This window comes from Galeopterus variegatus, unplaced genomic scaffold, assembly GCF_000696425.1.
Source record: "Galeopterus variegatus unplaced genomic scaffold, G_variegatus-3.0.2 Scaffold1604, whole genome shotgun sequence".
In the NCBI taxonomy this organism is placed as follows: domain Eukaryota; kingdom Metazoa; phylum Chordata; class Mammalia; order Dermoptera; family Cynocephalidae; genus Galeopterus; species Galeopterus variegatus.
This window is the reverse complement of record NW_007727715.1, coordinates 257,936-283,824: the sequence shown is the minus strand read 5'-3', so window position 1 is coordinate 283,824 and position 25,889 is coordinate 257,936.

Below are 25,889 nucleotides of genomic sequence, written 5' to 3'. Positions count from 1 at the left end.
GAAAGATGAAACGAGATGGTTGGAGTAAGTGTGTTGGCAAACAGAGCTCAACAAACAATATTTCCTTTCTCTCTACTCAAAACAACAACAATCACACAGATAAGATTTCTGAGTTAAATGTACTCCAGTTTTAAAAAGACTTTACTGGATTGTCCTCTGTCTTTGACTTCAGTGTCTTGGTATTTGACATTAGCCTTCATCTCTCCACTTCCAGTGAGGCCTCGGAAACAGACTGGCCTGTCTGTTGACAGAGAAACAGGTTTGATTTTCTTGAGGACAGTGATTGATGTTTCTGAGATGTTGGCAAGTGAAGGTCCTTAGAGAGTGAGTTTCCCTGAGGCTCCCAGCCATATGTTAGCAAAGGGATGACCTGGGCAGATTTCAAACACCTACTAATAGGGCCAGTGGCCAGGCAAGGCCCCCTCCCAATCAGAGCAGGGGACCCTTAAGTTCTCTTTCCAGAGAGGCCCCTCCTATGCTTTCTTGTACCTCCCTCCTCACCCCCCAACTTTCTTTCCCCTGAGCCAAATGGCTGATGTGCTCAAGAACCAATCAGGGATTCATAAGAAAAAGGAAGGAAAATTTTTCATATTTTGCCAACTCCAATTGTGACATATTCAATACTTTTGAAAAGCACTTTCATCAGAAAAGAGAAATAATAAAATGGCTAAAGGAGAATTAAAGTAAATTGTTCTTTTGTCAGTACGGTATAGCAGATGTCCCTTCATCTGGCAAATGGAGTTCCCTATGTCAATGACGTAGAGAGATGACATAGAGACAGAACTGACCGTGGTTTATCAGGCCTGCGAGAAAGTCAACCACTGCCTTAGAGAGCAGGAGTAATTTACTCACAGTTACACAGCTCAGAAGTGATGAAACCAGGCGTCACTTCCCAGGGTTCAGCTCCTGAGTCCTGTTTTTAACCACCGAGCCATGCTGCCTTTGAGGCTCTAGAGTGAGCTTGGGACTCCCCAGAAAATGTTTCCCTGAATGGCGCCTGCTGGAAGACCCAATCCTGTCTACTGTTTTTTTCTTGATGGTACCCGATGCTCAAAAGAGGGCACTTACTTCAACCAGGGAATCCGAGTCTACCTCTTGGCTGGGGCAGGTCTCCCAAGTGTAGAAGGAGCCCAAGGACACTCCCGTCATCTGATCTGCCTTGAAACCCAGCGTCCCCTCCCAGCCAAAAAGTTCTGGAAGCAAAGCAAAAAAGAGAGTTTTGTGCTATATGTAAGCCATCGGAACAAACCTATGATAACAACTTTTCTTATTTGTTCTAAAAAAATAAAAATAAAGGCACGATCATTTATAGTAACTAAAGAGATTCAGTTTTGAATTATTTAATTTGCTCATATAACAATTCTTCCCAGTGATCCAAAACACTGCACATGCATTGCAGTACAAATGGGGTGATCCTCTCTCTGTAAAAGGGTTTTAGATTTTATTTTTTATTTATTTATTTTTTTTCTTTTTTTTTTTTTTGTCTTTTTTTGTCTTTTTCCGTGTCCAGCAACAGATCGCAACCCTCAGTGTTGCCCCCGTACCGGACCGGGGACCGGCAACGGGACTGCAACCCTCGGCGTCGCCCCCACGCCTCGCTCAGCCAGTGAGCGGGAACCGGTCTGTATGTGGGATCCGAACCCTCGGGCGGGAGCGCCGCCGCGCTTCCCAAGCGGCACACTATCCAGTGCGCCACCGGGCCGGCCCTAGATTTTATTTTTTGTCTTCAATGAAAAAGTTACATTTAAAAACATCTTTGAAGTCTTATTTTGTGGTTTTAAAAAATCCAACAATCTTTGGAGTCGGGAAGGCCCCTAATACTTATCAAGGTCACTGTCCCCCCATCCCTGCCATATGTCTCCCCACATCTTATGATGCCTGAGTCTTCCCTACACACTCGCTCACTACTCAAACTAGTCAATGAACCAGCTGCAACATCACCATTTGAGTTTTTTAAAACTGTGGAATCTTGGCCCCACCCCAGACTGACTGAGAATGTGCATTCTGTAAGACCCCCGGTAATTCCTACGTGCATTAGGGTTGAAGTTTAGCATCCATCCCTAGCACTTGCTCTCAGCCTTTTAAATCCCTGGAGAGCTTTAAAAACGATTGAAGTCTGAGCCGCCCCCTTCAGTGATTCTGGTTTAGTCGCTATAGGATGTACCCTGAGCAAGGGAGTTTCAAATGGTCCCTGGAATACGCAGCCAAATTTGAGAGCCCAGCCCTTTAGAATATTCAGTGCCTGGTTGCCCTGCCTTTTCTTGGACATATTCAGAGACTGGCAAGCCAGTCCATTCCATTGTAGTTACAAAGTGCCACTTGATGCGAAATTGGAAAAACTGCCTCTAGATAACGTCTACCCTCTTAGCCTAGTTTCTGTCCTTGGAGGCTTTACAGAAAATGCCAAGTCCCTGCCAGGGTGACCAAAACTCATCTTTGTTTGCCCAGGACCCTCTTGATGTTAGCACTCAAAGTCCCACATCCTGGAAAACTGAGATGGTTGGGATAATGACACCATTCCAGATCTTTTCTTCCTCAGCCTAAATGTAAGTGTTTTCTTCATTGTCTTCACCAGTCCTTAAATTTCTAGGGAAACATCTAGATCTACTGTCCTGCAATACTGGATATACCAACCTTAGAAATGCATTGAACCCTTATGTTACAAGCTCAAAAAGAAATTGTGATCAATGCAAACTAAACTGTCCTTTGAGGAGCTTCCTTTTTAATTTTTTGATTGAATTTAAGAGACGCTGCTTTGAAAATCAATTATCAAATCTCTTTTCAAAAGCATCTCTTACACATTATGTTCATGAATTTAAGGTGCCAAATATTATACATATCCATTATTTTATTTGTTTTTCTGTCATCTTCCAATGCAATCACTGGCCATAATTAAATTACTGTGAAAGCACTACAAATTATAGAACTAATTTTTGAAACCAAAAATAATCAACTGCAGAAGTCTTAAAGATAACTATGTTGGTTTAAAGTAATTAAAAAAAGAATCCTGATAAAAATAAAATGCTATGTGAATAAATGTGTTTATTACAGTGTTACTCATTTTTGCAAAGAAAATGGTAAATAGTGTCAATATATATAAAAATAAGGAGTAAGTAAATTATGGACTAATCACTTGATAAAATGTTATCCCACAATTTAAAAATATGATTGTGATGAAATGTGGCAGCATAAAAGTGATTATAATATTAACTAAATAAAGCAAAATACAAAATTAAATCTATGCTGTGATTACATAGTTACAGTTTCATATGGATAACGATTGAAAGCAAACAGATATTTTAAGTCATGTCAAAGAGGGTAGAACAATGAAAAAAAATTATAATGACATGTATTATTTCAAACCTTAGTAATTACTGTTAATGTATTTGAACTTGTTTAAAGTGATATTTCTATCCAGGAAAGTGGTCGAGAGCACGTGCTTAATAGCTGCCTCTTCTGGGAAATGGGGATAATAAGGTGACCTCACAGTGTTGTATAATAAACACATTTATATGTATATTTATATGTGTTATGTTTGATATGTATTTACATACATACATATAGTGTGTGTGCTTGACTTCTCAGTGTGTCTATGCGTATGTGAGCTTCTATGGATGTGCACACACACTTGTCTGTAAAGTTACTTATGCACCCGTAGATGGGACTTAGGATCATCTCCTAAATCCTTTCATTTTACCCAGGAAGATGTTGTGGCCCAGACCCAGTGTGTGACCTGCATCAGATCACAGCATTAGAGCAGAGCAGGTGGGAATCTGGGCAGCCCCACTCCTGGGCCCAAGCACCATGCAGGGCTTCTCATTGGACAGTGTGCCTAGTGGTTAAGAGGGTGGGTTCCAAGCTGGTATGGCCCAGCCTCGAGTCTTGGCTCTTCTGCCCCCTGGTAAGTGGCTAAACCTCACTACCCATTCATCTCCTCACTTGAAGGTTGAGGATATTAATGCCCATCTCATGCTTGTCATGAATATCAAAAGTGAGATGATGCACAGTGCCTAAGACATAGTGAGAACCAATGAATATCTGCTGTGATTAGAATTTCCAAGGGGCTCCAATTCGACATCGTTTTATCAACTACAGAAAAAGCAAAAAAAGTTGTAGGTTGTCCATATGTTTAATCCTAAGGAAATAAAGAACAGAAACACTTATTAAAGTGCCTGTTTCATGTGTAGAACTTTACACAAGCAATTTCAGTTAATTCCCAAAACTAGTAGGGAGGTGCAGTATTTTTATTCCCATTTTACAGATGAGGAAAATGAGTCTAAAAAAATTAAGTAACTAATTCAGCAAACAACTTATACTAGAAAAAATAAAAATAGTTAATGGACATTAAAACATGATTAAATCCAGTAACCATCAAAAAGCTTTATATAAAAGATCAGAGATAACACTTCATACATCAAAAATATTTTTTTCTTATCATTTTTGAAAAAGATGACCAAAGCTTTTGTAAAATGAGAATTCTCATATGCTGCTAGTAGGAATGTAATCTGTTACAACCCTTCTGGAGGACAATTTGGTGATGTGATTTATGAGCTTTAAATTCATGTTTGTACTCTCTGGCACAGCATTTGCATGTTTTATAATCTATTTCAAGGAAATAATACAAAATGTGAATAAAGAATGATGTACAAAGATGTTCACTACAGTGTTGTTTATAATAGCAAAAAAGATAAAGTATGAACAATGTAAATGGCCAATAACAGACTAATGATTAACTGTATTACACACAATGTACTATTATACAACTGTTAAACATGTTGTTTATCACGGCATGGAAACACGCTGGTATAATAACATTAAGTGGAAAACAAGGTACCAAAGTATAAATACAGTATTATCTCAATCATATTTTAAAAGTAAGGAAAAAATTAAAGGGTAATATGCCTATAATATTATAATTATTAAACTGCATAATTCCTTTTTTCTGCTTTATATCTCTCTTTACTTTTAGTCATTCTAAAATTAACAGGTATTAATTTAAAATTAGAAAAGGTGAAATGAATGTTGTCCAAGACACCCCATAATGCATAGTAGAGCCAAAATTTAAATCAGGCCCATCAGACATTGAAGGTAGATTTCTTCTACCACATCAGGGGTCACAAACTCAGAAGCTACAGGGACTGTCAGGTAAGGCCAATGAGCCAAGAGGATAGGGTGTCAAAACTAGGAAATGGGGACTCTGGTGCCTGTTTAGGTAAGCCACATGCTCTACCTAAACAGGAAAGCCACTCTTCTTTCAGTTGATCTCTGCCATGGGAGAGGCAGACTCAGTGTTGTTAGATCTTTGACTGTTTCAAGAGAAGCTAGAAATCCAGCTTCTGAACATTAAATCTCTCCATGTTTAAACTTTGGTAACTAACTCAAAATATTTAAAACAACCATGCAGGCCATGACAAGCTGATTTGGGATATCTGCCCTATACCATACATGCCTCCCTGTAGCCCTGCCTACCTGAATGAATCAAGCACCTATCCTAGTCCTGTTCCCTTAAATCTCAGCATGCCATGTAACCTCTAACATCCGAATCTCTGGAAAGATGCGATGAGCTTTGATCAAGTCACTCATATTTGACACTCCATAAAAATGAAACTGACTTTAAACAATTTTTCATATAACATTTCCCTGTGTTTAATCAGAAGTTTTAAATTTCATCAGAAGTAAAAAGAGATGATAGGGCCCAAGCAATTATTTGGTCACTACTACAGAAGTAGACATTTTTCTGTCTCAATAGAAAGTTGGGTTACTAATATCTTTTCCTAGAATGACAGTTTACAGGTTATATCATATAACATATCAGCAAAAATAGAATAAGGTGGAGTTAGTTCTGTAAATATAAAGACAGATGCATGGTAAAATTCCAGAGGAAAAAATAAGCATTCTTATAAAAATGTTTATAAGGCTGCAATTCAAATGTCTAACCGAGCATAAAAATGTAATTCTTCTGGGAAAATTCCATCCTCTGCTTATGCACCTGCTTTCTAAATTGTTGTTTTGAGTTTTAATTAAGGAGTGGAATCGATTCCTTTCTCCTGATGTGTAACAACGAGGACCTAATGAAGGAGGCAGCGTTTTCTCGTTTTCTGTAACATAGGAGAATGTCTTTGTCTCCTTTTACATAGTAAATCTCAATTCACTGGCAGTGCACTTTGCAAATACTTTGTACACTGCAATGTTTAGGTGTTTTCCAAGAATGATTGTTTGCTAATATCCCAAAGTGCCCTCTGTAGGTACAGGCGGTTGTTTTTCTTTCTTTGGCATAGTGCTTTTATTTTGACAAGAATATGACAAAGGATTAATTGGACCCATTTATTCTCTAAATGTTGGACTCTCAGGGAATTCACCAGTTCCACTTCTAATCAAGAGCTAAACTGGCAAGTGGGTAGTTAGCAAAGTTGGCTGCACATCTGCAAATATCAGATGTCTGTGAACAAGACTAAGGCTCTCTCTTCTCTCTGGTCAGATGGTTTCATTTAAAGATCTACAGGGTCAAGGGTCACAGCATGACCTCATCAAATTAGGCCCAACTGAGAGAGGTGTTTAGCACAACAGAAAGGAAATAATCTGAAGGACATTAAATGCAAATGAAATTGCCATCTGCAAACTTCAAAAAACACCTGACCTAAAAAAATAAATCTCCCACTTAAAGCTGAGACCTTGCCTCCTTCTGTCCTCCAGAGTGGATGCAGAAGTCTGTTCTTGTGGCTGCCTGACAATCACTCAACTAGCTGAAGTCCGTTTGCATTTAATGTTCCCCTCCCGACATTTTCTAGTTGAAAAATTTGACAATGATCTCTGAGGAACGAGAAGAGGAAAGTTCACACATGAATATTATTCCTTTGCCTCTTGTGCCCGATGGCCAAATTGGTCACAGGAGCCTTTGATTTCTAGCACTGGAGGCCAGTCACTTTTGTATGACCATCAATGGGCAAATTGCATGGTGTGGGGCCATAAGACGAAGGTCCCAAGGGTGACAGGAATTGTAGTTTATTTTTTATTTATTCAAAATATTAGTCTTTATTTGCTAGAAACTGCATCAGGTCCTAGGGACACACAGCTAAGCCAGCTAGACACAGTCCCTGTCCTCCAGATATCCCAGACAATTAAAGGAGTAATACTGGAAGTGTGAGAAATGCTTGCAAAGTGTGGTTCACTACAGTGGTCTCTCAGAAATACCCAAGTGCCACCCAGGAGGCCTTGTCCCACCCAAATCCAATCCAGAGAGGAGGACAGGCAGGTGGTGGCCAGCCATAGTGTCTGAACCCTGGCTCTTCTCCGGGGAGCAGTAGTTAGAAGGCCCTTGGCTGGAACTGTCGCTGGCCCCATCAGCCCTTTCACTAGACAGGATCTGTGCAGGACACTTGACCTGTCTGTCCGTTATTTCTTCATCTGGCTGAGAGGTAGATGCAGAGCTACTCTGTTGGGATAAGAACTTTCTAGTGACATACACTTCTGGCAAAAGTTGATGAGCTGTTTGGTGAGAAGGTGAGCTTCTCCCCCACTAGCTCTGTTCCAAAAGGGATCGAAAAGCAATAGCTAGAAATATTAGCAGGCAAATGGGTAGGTGGGGTGGGACTGGCTGACGTCTAAAGCCAGTTCCAGCTCCAGCACCACAGAAGACTGAGAGGTGTTTGGTTTTGTTTTTGTTTTCAGTTGTAAAATTCTATGGTTGCATTCATTTGAGTGAAAAATCACTGTGAGCATTTCACCCACATTACATTAGAGAAAAACTTTCATTTGCCCAAAAATATTAGTTAGATGGTGCTTCTTACAGTCATTCAAGGCTATGACCCTGAGTAACTTAAAGCAAGCATCCCCTTTGATAATGTTTAAATTTCCTTGGTAGACCTAATAACTTCTTCGATTATCTTCTAATGCCTCTTATAGAACCTAGGTGATCAAAAAACACTTGTGATATTTATCAGGTCTGTGAGATTTCTCCTGCTGATGCGTAGGGTTTGTCTATGTGGCATTGATGTCGGTGGTGTGTGAATGAGTTTGTGTTATACCGAGAGACTTCACAGGCTCTGCCACTCGCTGCCTGTTTTATCCTGTCGAGTTCCTTAAGGTTTCTGAGATTTAGTTTTATTATTTATAAAGGGGGATTTTAAAGAAAAAATTGACCTGCAAGGATTTTATAAACTGTAAAGAACTGTGGAAATGGAAGGGGCTACCATCATTCTTTATCAGTGTTGGGCACCAGGTTTCCCATAATCTATGGTGAAGAAATGTTGGTAATGGAATGAGGGATCTTCTGGCATCAAGACTATTAGGTGTCTTTTTGGTGCCAAGGTGATCTGAGGGATGAACTTTGGGCACATTCTGCTTCAGAGATAATAACAAGCTTGCAACTCTGCTTCCATTGTTTTCTAGGACTGTATGGGAGCAAGTAGAGATCGTGAGAACAAGTGAAATAAAAAAAATAAGTTTATTGTTCTGAGTAGTGTTTTGTTTGTCCATTAACCAGGATCCCCATCCATTTATCCTATAATGCATTGCTTGAATTTCCTCATTTATCCTTCAAAAGCATCTGGGAGTCAGAAAGAGAAGCCAGTAACTCTGGAGGATGTAAGAGATGGAGAGATTCACATGATGACACAGTGCCACCGAGTTTTAGCTACATGGGATCTTGGGCTCAGCATAGCAGCTTTCTGTAAGATCCATGGAGACACAGCAACCACACATGCTGCATGGGGACATGAGACAGTGGAGTGGGAGGGTAGCAGAGAGGAGCAGAGGGGAGTAGAAGGAGGTGTGGACCAAGAGCAATGAAGACCTGACTATTTCCAGCTCTATCTGTTTGCAGATAGATGTCAGGAAGTCTTGGGGGCTCAGCTCACTCATCAAAACAAGAAAAGGACCAAACCAGATGCCCTCCAAAGTCTTGGTCATGATGCAGCAAAAATTTCACAGGATTTTGCAGTGAGAGGTCTGGCTTTGCAGAACTACCCTACCATTAATGGGTTATATAAAATTACACATGTCCCTTCCACTTCTCTGAGCTTTGCTTTTATCATCTGTAAACTATACTAGTAATACCTATCTCACAGGGTTGCAGAGAGGATTAAATGAGAGAGTCAAGATGGAAATCCTTAGTTAACTCACTGTGGCCCCAGAAATGAAGGAAAAGGATGAGAGGAGAAAACATTCACTGAAGAATATATATGATTTCACTCTAGCAAAGATGGATCTGAAACATTAATGGCTAACTCTGGCTTCCCCAGAGCTAATGGACTACATTCAAGTATTTTTCATCACTCAGCATTTTTTTAATGTACTAATAGATAAGAGAAGCAAGACAGAAAAATGTAGATCCTGGCTGAAAAGTAAGGGGATGGGACATCCATGATGGTGTTTTGGCCGATGTGGATGGGATATGGAAATACATCTCATGTTGCTAGGATCAAGAAACTTCTTAGACCCGGTGGTGATATAGGATAACTTCATCAGCCTGGTGCTTGCTAGGAAAGAAGAAGGAGTATTTGGGCATGAGGCCTAACTGTCATCTTCTTGGGTTTGGGGATGAGGACACCTCATCGATCTTGTGTCATTTCAGAAAATGGCCAGTCACCTCCCTGCCTTGGAATTGGGTCAGGGAGCAGCGATCCAAAGAGGCATTTGTGAACGAGAAGCAGTCAGCGCAGGTAGGAGGGGATTTATGAACTTGAGCCCAGGAACGCTGGGTGTGGGGGGGTGCACATCTGGCTACAAGATGCTCTCTGGCTGCCTTTTGGATGAAGAGGCTTGGTCAAAGGGGGTCATGGCAGGTTCAGTGGGATTACTAAGGGTGGGGGCTGCAGTGAAAGTAAACAAGCTGCCCTCACGACTTCAGGCTTCCCCCAAGCCAGGATGAGAAAGGAGATGTGCTCGTGTTTATTTGCAAATCATTGAACTATTTCTAAGCTCATGGAAACTCTAAGTGAGAAATCTCTCTTATCAATCAATGTTGAAGGTTTTCTATGAGGACAATGACAATTAAAAAGCCACCTAAATCAGAAGAATACTGCTCTAAAGTAACTACGAAAGGGGTTAAGGAAAAAATATATCCCTGTGGGCTATCAGTCCTACAAAGTAAATCAATAATCAAGTTCACATAATTTCCACACAATAACTTCTGCTGTTTTTCTAGATTAATTTTTAAAAAAATTATATTGGTATAAGATTTGGCTGAATTTCATAAGGTTCTTTTGATTTGGTTTATTTGTTATTTTCAAAAATTCAATCTTATCAACTAGTAGTAGAGAGAATTAACAATAAGGACAGGAATTAAACTGATCGTTCTGCAGTGCTTTCAGAAGGGGCAAAGACCCCCCCCCCCAAAAAAAAAGATTAGTGACTTGACTTGGGATTGGGCTCCTAAGGAAATCATTTGCATAGTGAAACTTTTGTAGACACCACCAGTTCAGTACCGTATTAAAAATGAAAAATGTGTTCAGTAACAAGGCTGAGTTTTTCAATGTGCTCTACATTTTAAAAATACTGGTATAGAGCCATCTTAATCGTGCATCCTCTGGGTCTCACAGGTTGGGAACCAGCTTTTTCATTCATTTCCTGGTGCGGGTAGTCCACACCACCAGAGCAGTTTAAATTCAGCCTCCACATCTGCATGGGACTGTGTTTGGACTTCTCATGGGGACTTCCTCAAATCCTCATCTAGATCCCTAGACAGAGACACAATACCTTGTGGCTTCCTAAGAGCCAGATCTTTCCTCTCTAAAATTCCTTCTAAAGTTTTCAATTTCTACTCCTGACCCTGTTCATGCATTAAAATTCTCTGGCTGGATCCACAACCTACAACAGCCCCCCATCAGCTAGCAAGCATCTGCCCGCGCTTTGTGGTTGCTCTTGTTTTCTGGCATGCAATGATTTTCTCTTCTTTCTTTCAAGTTCATCCCTTTTGTTGACTAGGTTATTTTGATTTGTTTGCATTTTATTCTGAATTTTCTATGGGGTTGTAACAGGTTGGCTCAGATCACTAAGTTGTCATAACTGGAACCTTACAATAAGGTTGATAAAATTAATTCATCCAAAAAGTTTCTTAGACAGGTTTCTCCTGGAACTGATTTTTATAATGTCACCCAATACCATGTCTCTTTCTGTCATGCGAATAATAACATATTCTTGAAATTGGCCAGGCCTGGTGGTATTGGAGGAAAAACACTGAAGAGGAGAAAGGGTTAAAGTCTCACTCCTGTGATGTCCAAGCCATGTGACTTGGGGCAAGCCACTGAACTTCAACTAGTAGATGAGGACAATAATGCCAGCTCCTCACACATGAGGTAGGGGAGTTATAAAATTTGAGGAAAAATTGTTATTTCTCATTTGGTTTTCACCAGTGGCAGTACCAGAGTTCCTGACTAGGAAGGTGCAATGGGTCCAGAAGACAGATTTACTAGTTTTTGAGAAATGTAAAGATAAGTGTTATTCTGTGAGATAGAAGGGACTTTTTATTAAGGCAGAAAAAAAGTAAGGTTCTCCTGGTGTTTCTTGTACAGGAGTATTGAGCATGATTTTCTATGCTCACCGTAGACTTGTAAGGCACACGGCTCTCAGACCAGTTTCTGTGGATTACATCATCAGATGGAACCCCAGCCCTGGTTCCCTCTAGACAGATATGCAAACGCTACATGTGTACTTTCAGCCTGGTGCATTTCCCACCAAGTATCCCCCTGATCCTCCTTCATCAAACTGGTGTTTTTACTGGGGTGTGGCTCAGCTCCCACCTTAGAGATAAGAACACTTAGCATCAGTGTATGGAGTATGTTCTTAATAAAGACAAAAGTGTAATTCATCCAAAATCTGGGACCTGGAGTCAGAGCTTGGATGCCAGAGAGAGTTGCTCCCATCTACTTCCCCACACATGGAAGAGGAACTGGGAAATGTTTCTACACCATCACTGTGGTTTCTTTTCCTACGTGACACCTAAGAGAAAATGCCTTGCTTACCAAAGATTTGGGTCCAAGTGGAGAGTCTTCAGATACCTCTTTAGGAATCTTTCCATCTGGAAGAAGAGAGGAACATGAGAAGGGAGATCTTACTAAGAAATGACCTACTGGCTGGCTGTGCCAGGCACAGTGACAGACCCTGGGGACAGAAAGAGTCCAGGTCGCTGCAAATGCTTCGTATAAATTCATGGTCTTAGGAAAATATGTTTAGGAGCAGCAAACAAATAGGTAGAGATTGAGAGACTCTGAAGGACTTCCAAATCAGATATAACTACCCCAATACCTATATCCCCAAATTAGAATATTCATTGTTGAATATTCAGTTTCAAGCCGGTGGCTTTTCTCAATTCATATCACAGAATTTATTTATTCATTTTCCATCCACGAAAAAGGCTTCATTCCTTCAAAGTGTAATCAGTGAAACAAAGTTATGAAAATCCACTTCATATTAATTATTAAGTTTAAAACAGAAATTGGTATTTCCCAGAAGAGTAATACTCACACTCTGCTGGGCAGCAAAAAACTTAACGTGAAACATATCCAGAAGAGTCACTTGGCTCTTGCTAAGGATAACATAGAATTTGTGAAGTAATTGACATTTTAAGGGAAAAAAACCTGTTTTTATCCTTGTACTTTTCTAAATGATGTGAATTCTTTATAATAAACATGCATTGCTTTTATAAAAAGTAGTAATTTTTCTTAATGAGTGAAGATCAAAAATCCCAATATTTTTCATAATCATTAATTCTAGGTACTGGAAATGTAGATGATTGTCATTTTCTTCTGTGAACTATTCTGTGCTTTCTAAATTTCCCAAAGTTAACCCAGTATTAAGAAGAATACTGAAGTGGAGATAATGTAATAACAACATAATCATTGTTGTCTATAATTTTAAGCAGCTTTCTAAAGAGACATTTTATTGAATGTCATCAATTAACTAAACATACAAATATGTAAGCTTTCAAAATCTATCTTATTAAGTCCTGAATGATAGATTTTCATCACAAAGATATATGAAATTTTAAAGCACAAATAATTTATGTATTTTAATTTAAGACATCTGCTTTTCATTTGACTAGTTAAAATACCTTCTGTACAATGTTTAGATTTTTTTTTTTTTACTCGGCATCCTTTTAGTTTCACCATCCTTTGAGTTTGAGAAATTTTAAAAGTCCCAATACATTGAATATATAAATCATTTTAAAAAAAAAGAAAATTGACAATTCTGTCCTATCACACCACATCATTCCCCAAGATGCAGGGCCAGGTTCTCCAGAAAGGTCATTCCTCATGTCCATAAAGCTGTTCCCCTCTTTGACAACCGAAGGAGAAAAGGAGACCAGTCCAGATTTTCACAAAGTTATCTTTCCTTCCTTTGCGCCTCTTTGAGTATTTGCTTTACTGCTCTAGATTCGAGCCCTTCTATTAAAGGCAATAACATTTAACCAACATGCACAAGCATGCACTGTCTAGGTAATGCAGTGAAGTTTTTGAATAAGTCATAGCTAAGTCATCAAGGAGCTTATAATTTACTAAGGGTGACAGAGAGGCAAGTAATTCATCTAATAAAGGCAAGATGTAGTAAGTACCTTGATAAGGCCACAAAGAAAAATGGTAGCATGACTCAAGAAGACATTAATTCTAAGTGTGGAAGAAAGAGCTAAGAGGAGAATTTATCAGAGCCAGAGTTTAAAGGGTGACTTGTAGGGGATGTGCATTCCAAAATACTGTAAAGACTATAATGAGCAAAAAAATCCTAAACTCAGGGAGACAAAAAATTTATAGCATGTACGAGAAATGACAAGAAGGCTGTTGTGGTTGGAATATGGAGGTGGGTTTGGGAGAGTTGTAGTGAAAAATAAAGTTTGAAGTAATTTGGGGTCTCACTATGAAAAGACATGGATAGCATATGAAGTGGTTTGAAGTTTATTTTAGATAATGGAAGAGGATGGGCATTGAAGATTTTTAAGCATAAGGATTATAAAATCAGATCTGTACTTAGGATGATAACCCTGGCCAATAGTGTGGTAGATGAATTAGAAGAGGAACACATTGGAGACGAGTTAAGAGGACATTGCAATGATCCAAAGAAAACTTTAAAAATGGCCTGAGTGAAGCTGGTCATTGGAGGAGCAAAAGAAATTGGGGTCAAAACTTAGAAATCAGTAATGAAATGAATAACCTTATAGAACAGAGGTTAGTTGTCTCTGAACCCATTTCTTATGCACCTGGGAGCTGAAAACGTCAAAATCAACAGAGAACATGGAAAGGAATATAGGGGACATCCTAAAAGCCAACCTTCTCTTCTGAGAAGTGCCAATGAATGCTAGCCGTGCTTTTGCCCTGGAGTGTATCTCCAGGTAAAACGGGGGGACGGAGAATGTGAAAATCTATCCTGGGAACAGTCTTTCACAAATAAAGATCCAGAAGGAAAGAGAAAAAAAATCAATTAGAAAAACACAGCGATTTTATAAAGATGACATTATTGTTTTTAAAATATAGAAAAATAGAAAAACCTTCACTAATTTTGAGAAATTTGGAAGGTAATTGAATTTAGTAAAGCTCCAGTGAGCGCATGCACACACACACACACGAAGGCCTGAATTAAGATAGCGGCGGAGGACAAGGACCTGGAGGATGACGGATCGATAACTTAGAGACCTAGCAGATGCTGGAGAAGGAGAGATCAAAGGTGATCCCAGGCTTTCATACTTCAAGGCCCAGAAGGGTGGTTTTACCATCAACTCTAGCAATTGAAGTTATTGAGGCTACTAAGGAAAAGCTTCTAAAACTCGGAAATAGATTTTAAAAATCACTGCATGCCATTTCAATGTCCTATTGGACATAGTTGAATGATATCTGACTCTAGGGAAATATGTTTGACTTACTGTTTATTATTCACCAGGGCCCAGAGCCAGTAAAGTTAGGTTAATTTGTAGACTTTTACAAATTTCAGATGATTTGGGGATGGTAGAGATACACACGATTTCTGTCCAATAGAAAAAGAGAAACCTAAAGGTAATGGTTATATTGACCTGTAGGATGTTAAACAGTTTTGTAGCTGATTAGCAATCTTATTTAACATTCCTTTTTCATATCCTCTTTGAATCTGCTTTTTCAATCTGCTGGTTTCCTCATTGATGACTTAAATGAAGACTTGCCACATGCTCACTATATTATATGTTTTTTATGAGAAATGTGTTTTTAACTTCTTGATAATTATAGATTGATAGGGCCTAAAACCTGCAATATGGAAATGCCAAGGCTCTTCTTACAGTAAAAGGCAAATCAGTACATTAAAAATCATCCCAGATGAGAATTTTAACAACCAGGAAATAGAAAGGTATGTTTTGGTTGGAAAGGGAATGTATCTTAAATACTTCAGTTGTCCAAAACCCTACACATGGCTTGCTTAAGAATATTTCCCATTAGTGCAATTTGCTGCCCTCCAATAATATTGCCATGATGGTGGCTACATCTTTGCCCACATTTATTATTTAAATAAATAATTAGGTATAGATTATGAGGATAGAATCACCTGTTCTAAGGGTATGCTGATTTTTCTAAGGCTTTTGATATGGATTGTCAAATGTACTGCAATTTACATTTCTGCCACATGATACATGCAAATACACACATCACCGAACAATTGGCAACAATGAAAATTATCTTTTTTCTTTAATCTATACCAATTTAATAACAGAAAAATGGTTTTAAGATATTTCAGCTGACATAGAGAAAACCTCACCCTCTCCAAGTACATTGTTTAAAAGTTGAAAAAATATGACCAAAGAAACCTAATAAATGCATGACTGAGCCAGAAACTAATAAAGGAAAGCACCGAGATGCCAAGTTCTCAAAATCACAGCAGTGAGTGAAAACAGAGGTGAGGAGCTCATAGGAATGGAAAATAGGCCTGAGTGGGCAGGGGCTTCAGCACCCCTAAGGAAGGCAAGCATAGGGTACCGGCCCTCACCATACCCAGGTATTGAATGATGCTGTGGGCATAAAGCCAGGAGAGAGAGAGAGACAAAAAAAGTCTACCACAACTTTTGGACACAGTAAGGAAGCCTGTCAATTACATGGGACCATAAGTGGGAAAAAGTGTCACCCTCAGGAACCAGAACTAGCCTATACCACACACCTATGTGGTGTCAGATTCCAAGCACCTATTTAGTGCAGGAATTCAAAACTGAAAAATTAATTTAAAAAGTGATTCTGGTCTAGAAAACCTATAGGAGCCTACAGAAATAAAAACTAAACCACTACATAGGGATGCTTTCACAAACTAGGTAATGGAACTTCCAGGAAAACAACCACTGCTAAAGATGAGCTCACAACAGAAAATTACAAGCCACATGAAGAAAGAAACTGTCGTGGAGAAGAGTCAGAACCCATAATGGAAATTAATTTGGAATAATCTTTAGAATATTTAAAGTGTTAAGGAATTCAAAAAAGCCATAAGACGGGAGAGAACACTATTGAGAGAGAGAGAGAGAGAGAGAGAAAGCCTAGTTTGAAAACTAACCAAAATAGAAATTTCAAAAACAAAAACACTCAATTTATAGGATAAATAGTATATTAGATACAGCTATACTAAAACTCAAATCCAGAAAATTGATGGCATGAGAGGGTTATCTAACAAAGCAATTGAGTCATAAGTCAAGTATAAAAAGATGGCTTTAAAAATTGGAAATAAAAAAATCCCAATTCTAAATCATACACAGATAATAAAAGAAACCACAGTGAAAATTATGAAATATTCAGATCTAAATAATAGCAAAATTGTCCATATCCGAACATGCAGGTTGCAGCTTAAAGAAATACTTAGAGTGAAAATGTATAATCTTAAGCATATTTATTAAAAAGTAAGAAAAGATGGGGAAAAGGGGAAGCTATTTCATTTAAATAGCTAACACATAAGATTAGAATTAATAAAATAGAATGTAAAGGAAAAAGAATCAAGATTATCAACAAAACAAATACTTTAATAAAAACTAATAAAATAGACAAATCTCTATCAAGATTATTCAAGGCAAAAAGAAATCACAAATAATATTAATAATCAAAAAGAGTATGCAACTACAGATGGACATATCTCAAGTCACATGAAGATACTAAATAATTTTATGTCAACAATTTGAAAAACTAGATGAAATAAGCAATTTTCTACAAGAATGCAAAGTATTTGAAAATAACACCATAGTCTACAGAGAAAATCCAAGGGACTCTACAGACAAATGATTAAAATAAATTAAGAGGGCTTAGTAGGGCTGTTGTCTGATATATATGTCAATACACAAAAAATAAAGTTTTTGATCTACCACAAATAAACAACTACAATCAGTAAAAGAACAAAATTATGGCATGAACACTGTCATTAAATCTATAAGGAACCTGAGAATAAATGCAATAAAGATGTATAATAGGCTTATGAAGAAAGGGAGAAGCATTACAGAAGAACTTAGAAAAGCTGTGATAAAAAGAAATTCATGCTACTGAATTAACAGAGCCAAAATGACAAAGATACCAATTTCCCCAAATGAGACTATAAATTTCAGGCAATTCTGATAATAATTCCAATAGGATATCTCAGTCCACTAGAATGATCACTCTAAATTCACACAAAAGTAGAGATCTAGGAATAACCAAGAAACTTCTGGAAGCAGAAGGGGAAGGGAGAGCGGGAAAACCAAGAAAGAATTTGCTCTACTGAATATTAAGTGTAATTGTAAGTTACAGTAAAACAGTTTGAAGGTGGTGCAGGATTTGAAAACAGATTAATGAAATAGGATGGAAACACAAACAGAGCAAAGCATAAATGAGAATCTGGTGTAGGATAAAAGTGACATTAAAAATCAGTAAGAAAATAATAGACTGTTCAGTTAATAATGTTAGGAACAGAAAAAAAATGATCTTTACCTCACACCATATACAAAAAGTAAATTTCAGATAAATTAAAGAATAAATATAAAATTACAAAACTACATAAGCCATAGTATAAAATATAGTCAGATATCATTATAACCTCAGAGTAGGAAAGGATTTCTTACTAAACACTACAAAAAGTGTAATGTAGTAAGGAAAGGATGATAAATTGGGCCAAATCAAAAAAGAAAATACTTGTAAGTTTAAAGACATAAAGTTAAAAAGGAAGTTTTGATAGTAGGAAGATCTTTTTCGTACATATGACAAGTAAATCTTTTCAGTATTCAGAATACATACATTCCCACCAATCAACAAGACAAAGAACGCCCCAATAGAAAAAAACGGTTTAACAATATGAACAGGCAATTCATAGTAGAAGAAATTTAAATGGCCAATTAGCACATAAAATTTTCTCATTAACTCACTAATAATTATGGAAATGCAAATTAAAATAATAATTAGATACCATTTCAGATTGGTAAAAAACTTTAAAGGTTGTAGAAAACTAAGTACTGGTGTGGATTTTGAGATATACTTTGGATGAAAAGGTAAGTTGAAAAAATCTTTTTAGAGAGCAGTTGTCCGCGTCAGGTAAACTAAAGAGCTTCAGCCCTTAAGACCTAGCAACCTGGGCCGGCCTGTGGAGCACTTGGGAGAGTGCAGCGCTGGGAGCGCAGCGACACTCCCACCACAGGTTCGGATCCTATATAGGAATGGCCGGTGCGCTCACTGGCTGAGCGCGGTGTGGGAGACACCGCACCAAGGGTTGTGATCCCCTTACCGGTCACGAAAAAGACAAAAAAAAAGACCTAGCAACCCAATTTCCAGAGACACTCTGGCATGTGCATATGAGAAATGTTCATTGCAGCATGTCGGTCAGTAAAAACCCTAAAATGACTAAATAGCTACAAGTAGAGAAACGAATAAATAAATTGTGGTGTATTCATACACTGAAGTAAAACCACCACTAAAATCATAGACTCAGTGTAGGTACTCCACCATGAGCTCATCTCAAAAACAAAATGTTGAGTGAGAAGAGGCTAACTTACATAGTGTCAGGTATCGTATGACAGCCTTTATTTAAAATGCTGGACAAAGACAAAGTTGCTATTCTATGTATCATTTATAGCAGATGTACAGTAAAAGTATTAAAACATGGAATCAAAGTATACATTCCAGGTTCTTTTCAATGGCTGTGTCTGAGGAGTAAAGGGCAAGGTGGGTAGAATTGCGAGGTTTTTAGTTTTATCTGCAATGTTCTTTTTAAGCACACTCACAAAAAATAAAAATGATGAAACGTTACTTCTGGGTGATACATACACAAGCATTTTTTACATTATGTTCCTTACATTTCCATTTATTCATTTAACAAAGTAAGGAAACTGGAATCTTACTGTTTTGACTGCACTTCCTTCCTTACTAGTGACAATGAAAAGTTTTAAAATACGCCACCAGCCATTTGTACTTCTACTAGAATTGCTTGCTAATAGCCTCGGTTTCTTTTCTATCGGAGTTGTTTCAGGTTTTTGGGTTTTTTTTGTTTTTTTTTTTTAAACTCATTGATTGTAACCACTATTTTCACTTTAGACCGGGCAACCCTTTGGCTGTCATACAAATTGAAAATGTATTTTCAGTTTATTGTTTGCCCTTAATTCTACTTATGTTATTTATTGACTTTTAGAAATTTAAAATTTTTACGTAATCAAATCTATCAAATTTTGTTTTCAGAAAAGCCTTCCTAAATAGTCATCTAAATTCTCATGGAACGTTTTTACGGCTTTATTTTAAAGTGTAAGTATCTGGAACATGGTCAGCACTCAGTAAGTATTTATTATTGAATGCAAATCTTTAATCTGGATAGGATTTAGTTTCATACTCATTACAAGGTAAGAGTCTAACTTTACTTTTCCCAAACAACAGTTAACAGTTAATTCAGAACCGTTATATTTTAAGAACCAACTTTTAAAATCACCAATTTTTCATATACGCTCTGTGCTGTATTCTGTGTCATTCATCTGTCTCGCCTATTTTGACACTCTATTTTTAGCTGTTATAGCTTCACAATATATTTTAATAGTGGGCAGGTCAATTCTTCTCTCTTTTTCTTCCGATAGTGTTTTTTTTTTTTATTATTCTTGTGCCTTTATTCTTCTAGTAAATTTTAAATCAATTTAAGTCTCAAACATATGCTATTGAAATTTAATTGGAATTGCATTTCATATATTGATTAATTTGGTGAGTATCCTTATCTGTACAATAATGTGGCATCTCATCTAGGACCATGGCATGACTCTTCATTTATCCAGGCCTGCTTTTGGTCTCCAGGCAAATTAGTTTATCAGAGCTACATCAGATAAATCTTGTGCAAGTAAATATTTATTTACTAAATAAATATGTAAACATATGAATAAATGTATTATAAAATATAAATATTTATTTATTAGCTAAAGCATTCAGAGGTTATCTTTGTTTTCTCCTCTATTTCAATGGAAATGCCTCTACTATAGCACCATTAGGTATGATGTTGGCTATTGTTCGGGAGGAGTTATTAAGTATAACTATTGAATTTTACCAAATGCCTCTTTTTTTGCATCTTTTGAGATGGTCACATTATTTTAACCCTTTGATCAATCGATACTCTTGTACTATGTTAGTACATTTCCCAATATTAAATCTACTTTATATTCCTGGAGTAAATTGCACTTAATCATTTTTAATAAATTGCTGAAATTTAAAGTTCAGATTTCCTTTAAACCTCAAGAGTTATTGGTGTAGGAGTTTTTTAATTACAAGATTTTATAAAAATTTTAATTTACTCATTCGTTATTAACTTTTGGTTTCATTGTGTTGTGGCTAGAATGTGCAGCCTATCCTATTTCTATTTTTAGAAATGTATTGATGTTTTCATTTGAAGCTAATACGGAGTCAATATTTGTAAACATCTTATGGGTGCTCAAAAAAAAGTGCATTCTCTTAGGTTAAAGTCCTATAATAGTTATTAAGTCAACTGTATTAATTAGATTATTTAGATCCCCAAGTTATTATTTTTATCTATTTATATAAAGTATTGAGAAAATGTATGTACTGCATGAAAAATTTTCTCTACTAATATTTATTTTGAATGTTCCCCATATTTTAACAGCTTTTGTGTTATATATCGTGCATTTCATGAAAAAAAAAGTACCTTCTTATTTAATGCTTTGTCTGCACTGCATTTTATTTCACACAGCTCTTGTAGTTGCTTTGGAACTTTGATAGCTGTACTTTCTAAGTGAAGTTGTTGAGCCCCATGAGTGGGACTTGCAAAGGGTAAGGGACAACTGATTGTGCCCACATGTGCCTCTCTTCCACTTCCAGGCTTCTTATATAATGGTGCTTCTTGAACTTTCAAGAGCTTCAGAGGTCCCTGGAGGGCTTCTCACAGCACAGATTGCTGGACCACACCCCAAGAGGTTTGGATTCATCAGGGTCTGCAGCAAGGCCTGGGAAAGTGCAATTTTAACAAATCCCCAGGTGATGCTGGTGCTGGTCCAAGGATCACACTTTGAGGATCACTGTTACTTAGGAAAGGACTAAGAACTCTTTGAGGTGGAAAGTCAGGAATTAGGGTTACTTTCAGAGAGCTGGGGGAGGGGTGCAATTGGCCCTCACACCATGGAGAGGTGCTGCCCCATCACTCAGAGGGTTTGACTGGGGGCCTTGAAGTGCTTCCTGCCTAGGGAAGCCTCAAGTCAAGACCTGCAGCTGAGGCTGTCCCTACCAGGGAGGAGAGCCAGTGGTCAGTCCTGGCAGGGGGACAGAGTACACCTCCAGGCTTGGGCAGTAAGCAGACATCCATGTGCTCCTGTGGGCCAGGTGTGGAGAGGCAGAAGGAAGCCAGACTTGGGTCTTAGAGGTAGGCTGACTGAGGGATCAAAATGACCCCAGCAGAGAGGAACAACTCCAGAAACCAGGGAAGTCTTATTTGTGTTGTCTTCCTGTCTGTATAAACCATGGCTTCTTTCCTTTTCTTTTTCCTGGTAATTTGCAAAATACACACACACACACACACACACACACACACAGAGCACACATGTGTGTATGTGTGTGTTTGTGTGTGTATATATATATATATATATCTTATTTTAAATAGTATTAGTAGTTGTTTTAAAGTTTTAAAAATACTTGACTGACCCTCTATTTCTAGATTTCGAACTAGGCACTATCTATGGACTTCCCCTCTCCTCACCTTTATGCAGGATGAGGAAATTAGCATATTGCTACTTCCATCTTTTACTCCAACCCAATGCACTTGTAAGTTTTAAAAATACTTGACTGACCCTCTATTTCTAGATTTCGAACTAGGCACTATCTATGGATTTCCCCTCTCCTCACCTTTATGCAGGATGAGGAAATTAGCATATTGCTACTTCCATCTTTTACTCCAACCCAATGCACTTGTGTTTTTGAAGGAATAATATATCACTTAGAAAATCTAATTTGTTATTATTAGATGATCATTGTTTACAATATATATCTGACCTTTCACTAATTATCATTTTTGCTTTTATTTGTAACTGTAAATTCAAAAAATTCCTCTCTTAGCTGTAGAACATCTTTAAGGTTTTCTGTTTGTTTGTTTAGGGAAGGATTTTTTTGGTTTTTGGTTTTGGTTTTTCAGGAAAATTTCATGGATACATTTATGACATCTGTGCTCAGTCATTTGGGCTTATTTCTATTTATAAATGGACTTAACCGATCCTTTATCATGAGTTCTCCATTCTTGCATTCTTCATTTTGAATCATCTCTTGGTGAGCTAGATTTCATTATGAGTTTTTTTTTTTTTTTTTTTCCTTTTTGAGACCGGCCGCACCGCGCTCAGCCAGTGAGCGCTGTGAGCGCACCGGTCATCCCTATATAGGATCCGAACCTGCGGTGGGAGCGCTGCTGCGCTCCCAGCACCCTCTCCCGAGTGCGCCACGGGCTCGGCCCTCATTATGAGTATTTTTTAAAGAAGGGCTCAGTTATTCTAATATGCCAGGTTTTTAGATATTTGGCAATGTCTGCCTATTTCCGGACACTTCTGATGGGTATTTATTTTTGAGTCTCTCTCTTTTTTGGAATGTGCTGGACATTGTTCCATCTTCATCTGGCAGTGAATGCTGCTGCAGCCAAGTCTGAGACTGGGTGGATTTCCCTGTGCCATTCCCAACCTTTGGGAAAGTTCCCCTTTCTTTGTCTTTGAAATTAAATAATTGCAGGCCAGGCCAACAAGGATTCTCAAGATCCTCTGAGAGCTTCACTTACCCTTAGAAAACTCCAGGTTGTGAATAGTGCCCTAGATTGTAGGGTCTCCCACTCTTCTCTGGCCACCATCAAATTCAGCCTGCCTCCTACAAAATAGAGAGATTTGCCAGGATTTCCTGTGGCCCTGCAGCACCTCTGAAAGGACTTTTGATCTGCTCTCGGTGACTCTGTTCCCTCTGGTCCCCTCTGCTCTATGCCTAGCTGAAGTTCCTTGAAGTTTATAGCATACAGATTATACTGTTCCCATTAGTGCAACTGCAGTTTCCCCCATTGTGTTTCCCTTGACATTTGCAATTAGCTGACATGTTTGCAACAAACTTAAACTACAACATGAATATTCTAGCAAAGCTTACTATTCTGTTGGTGGGTTTTCTTGACATTTTCTTCATTTCAATTTCTATTTACTCAACATCTTTCAGCCATTCCTAGTTCCACATGAAAGTGGATCATGAAAAAAAATAGATCATGAAGTTTTTTTTTTTTTTTAATTTTCAAACATTTTTATTGCCTCAAAAACACCCTGTACACATTAGCAGTCACTCTCCATTCTTCTCCCACCCCTAACAAGCACTAATCTATCCTCTGTTTCTATAGATTTGCCTGTTCTTGATATTTCGTATAAATGGAATCGTGTGGTATGTGACATTTTGTGTCTGGCTTCTTACAGACAGCACGATGTCTTCAAGATTCATCTGTGTTGTAGCATGTATCGGTACTTCATGCCTTTCTATGGCTGAATAATGTTTTGTTGTATAGATATAAGACATTTTGTTTATCTTTTCATCAGTTGATGGACATTTGGGTTGTTTCTACTTTTCAGCTACTATAAATAATGCTGCTATAAAAAAAATAAAAATAAATAAAATAAAAATAAAAAAATAAAAAATAAATAAAATAAAATAAAAGGCAAAAGGTAGAGTTGTCATAGGACCTGCATTTCCACTCTTAGTATATACTCAAGAGAAATGAAGATATATGTCCACACAAACACTTGGACACAAATGTTTATAGATCATGAAGTTTGAATCAGGTTGCTATAAGAGAAGAAGTTTAACCCATCTGTTACCTGCCATCCAGTCATTCAGCGGGCTGCCGAGCACTATGCTAAACATTGGGGATAATAAGGGTGAAGACCAAAACTTAGCTAAGGAAAAAGATGAATGCACAAAATATTGAAATACCACATGTTGAATTCTGTAAGAGAGTTATGTCAGGAGAGCAGGGGGACTGCATTGGAAGGAGAGATTCATTCTGCCTGTGGTTATCAAGGAAGACTTAAGAGAGGAGAAAAAGGGGTCTGTGAAGAAATGGACATTTATTGAGTGCTTACAATGTACCAGACACTATAGTAAGCATTTCAATTTTGTTATCATATTTAATCCTCAAATACACCTATGAGGCAAGTATTGTTATACCCTTTTTATAGTCAAGGAAGCCAAGACTTAGGAGCATTAAGTGATTTAGGCACAAATGGTTAATTACAGAAAAGGCTTCAATCCCAAGTCCATCTGACTCCAAAGCCTGAGGTCTTTCAACTACAGACATTGACTCATCCTGGAAGAGAAGAAATGTTTTTCAGAGGGAATGTTGTATGTGTGCGTGTGCATGTGCATGTGTGTGTGTGCAGGGGGTGCGAGTGGATGTGAGTGTGTAAATCTGTGGTTTTTATTTGCTAGGTTACATTTAACCTTCATGTTCACGTACAATTCAGAATTATGAATTGCATCTTATGTTAGAAATAAGTTAGATCAACATTATCCCTTTAAAACACTGATCATTTACAAATTTTGGATCTACTTAGCAACCCTGAGAAAGAAGAAAAATGAAACCATGGCTAAATTGCAAGACTGAATCCCAAATCTTTCCATTTAGAAGTACCTGAGGACAACCCTAATCGTCTATTCCTGCCCCTAGATATCACAGGAATTGGTGGCCTGGGTGATGAATGTTCATAGTCAGAATGAACTTGAAATTAATATCTATAAAAAGATTAACAACCCAAATTTAATTAAATCCTATATTTTAAGTCTGTGACTTATATTGTTTAAGAAATACTTAATCATTTTATTTTGTTGTTTTGGATTAGCTGTTTAAAGATGAAAGACTACAGGCTCCAATTAGCTGCTGCCAAAAATTAATTTAAGTAACCTATTTGACTACTTGCTGTAAGCTACATACAGTCTTGGTGCTTAAGTAGTTTAATTCCTTGCAAAAGTGAGTGTTTATATGCTCTTATAAAACCATACTAGATCAATTTATTACCAAACACTCACTGAGCATCTATTCTCTTCCCCAGCACCTGGTGTGCCACAGCAGACACTGCTGGCTCCCACACCTCACAGGTGCTCAAGAAATACTTGCTTTTGACTTGCGGATGATACAAACAAAACTAAGATCCAACCTTGCCCTGAAGGAGTTAATATTTGGTAAAAACAAGGCTTTAGGGAGATAAAGAATGTCATATGTGATTAAAAATCAAATGAATGACTTAGGCCATAAGTTAGGGGAGAGAAAATGAGATCTTTTTCAACACCACGGTCAAGAAAGCTTCGTAGAAAAGAAGCAAATTGATCAGGCTAAGTTTTCCTTGGGTTTGAAGGAAGGAGTGATGCATTAGTCCATTTTGCATTGCTATAGAAGAGAATACATGGACTGGGTGATTTATAAAGAAAAACAAAATTTATTGCTTACAGTTTCTGAGGCTGAGAAGTCCA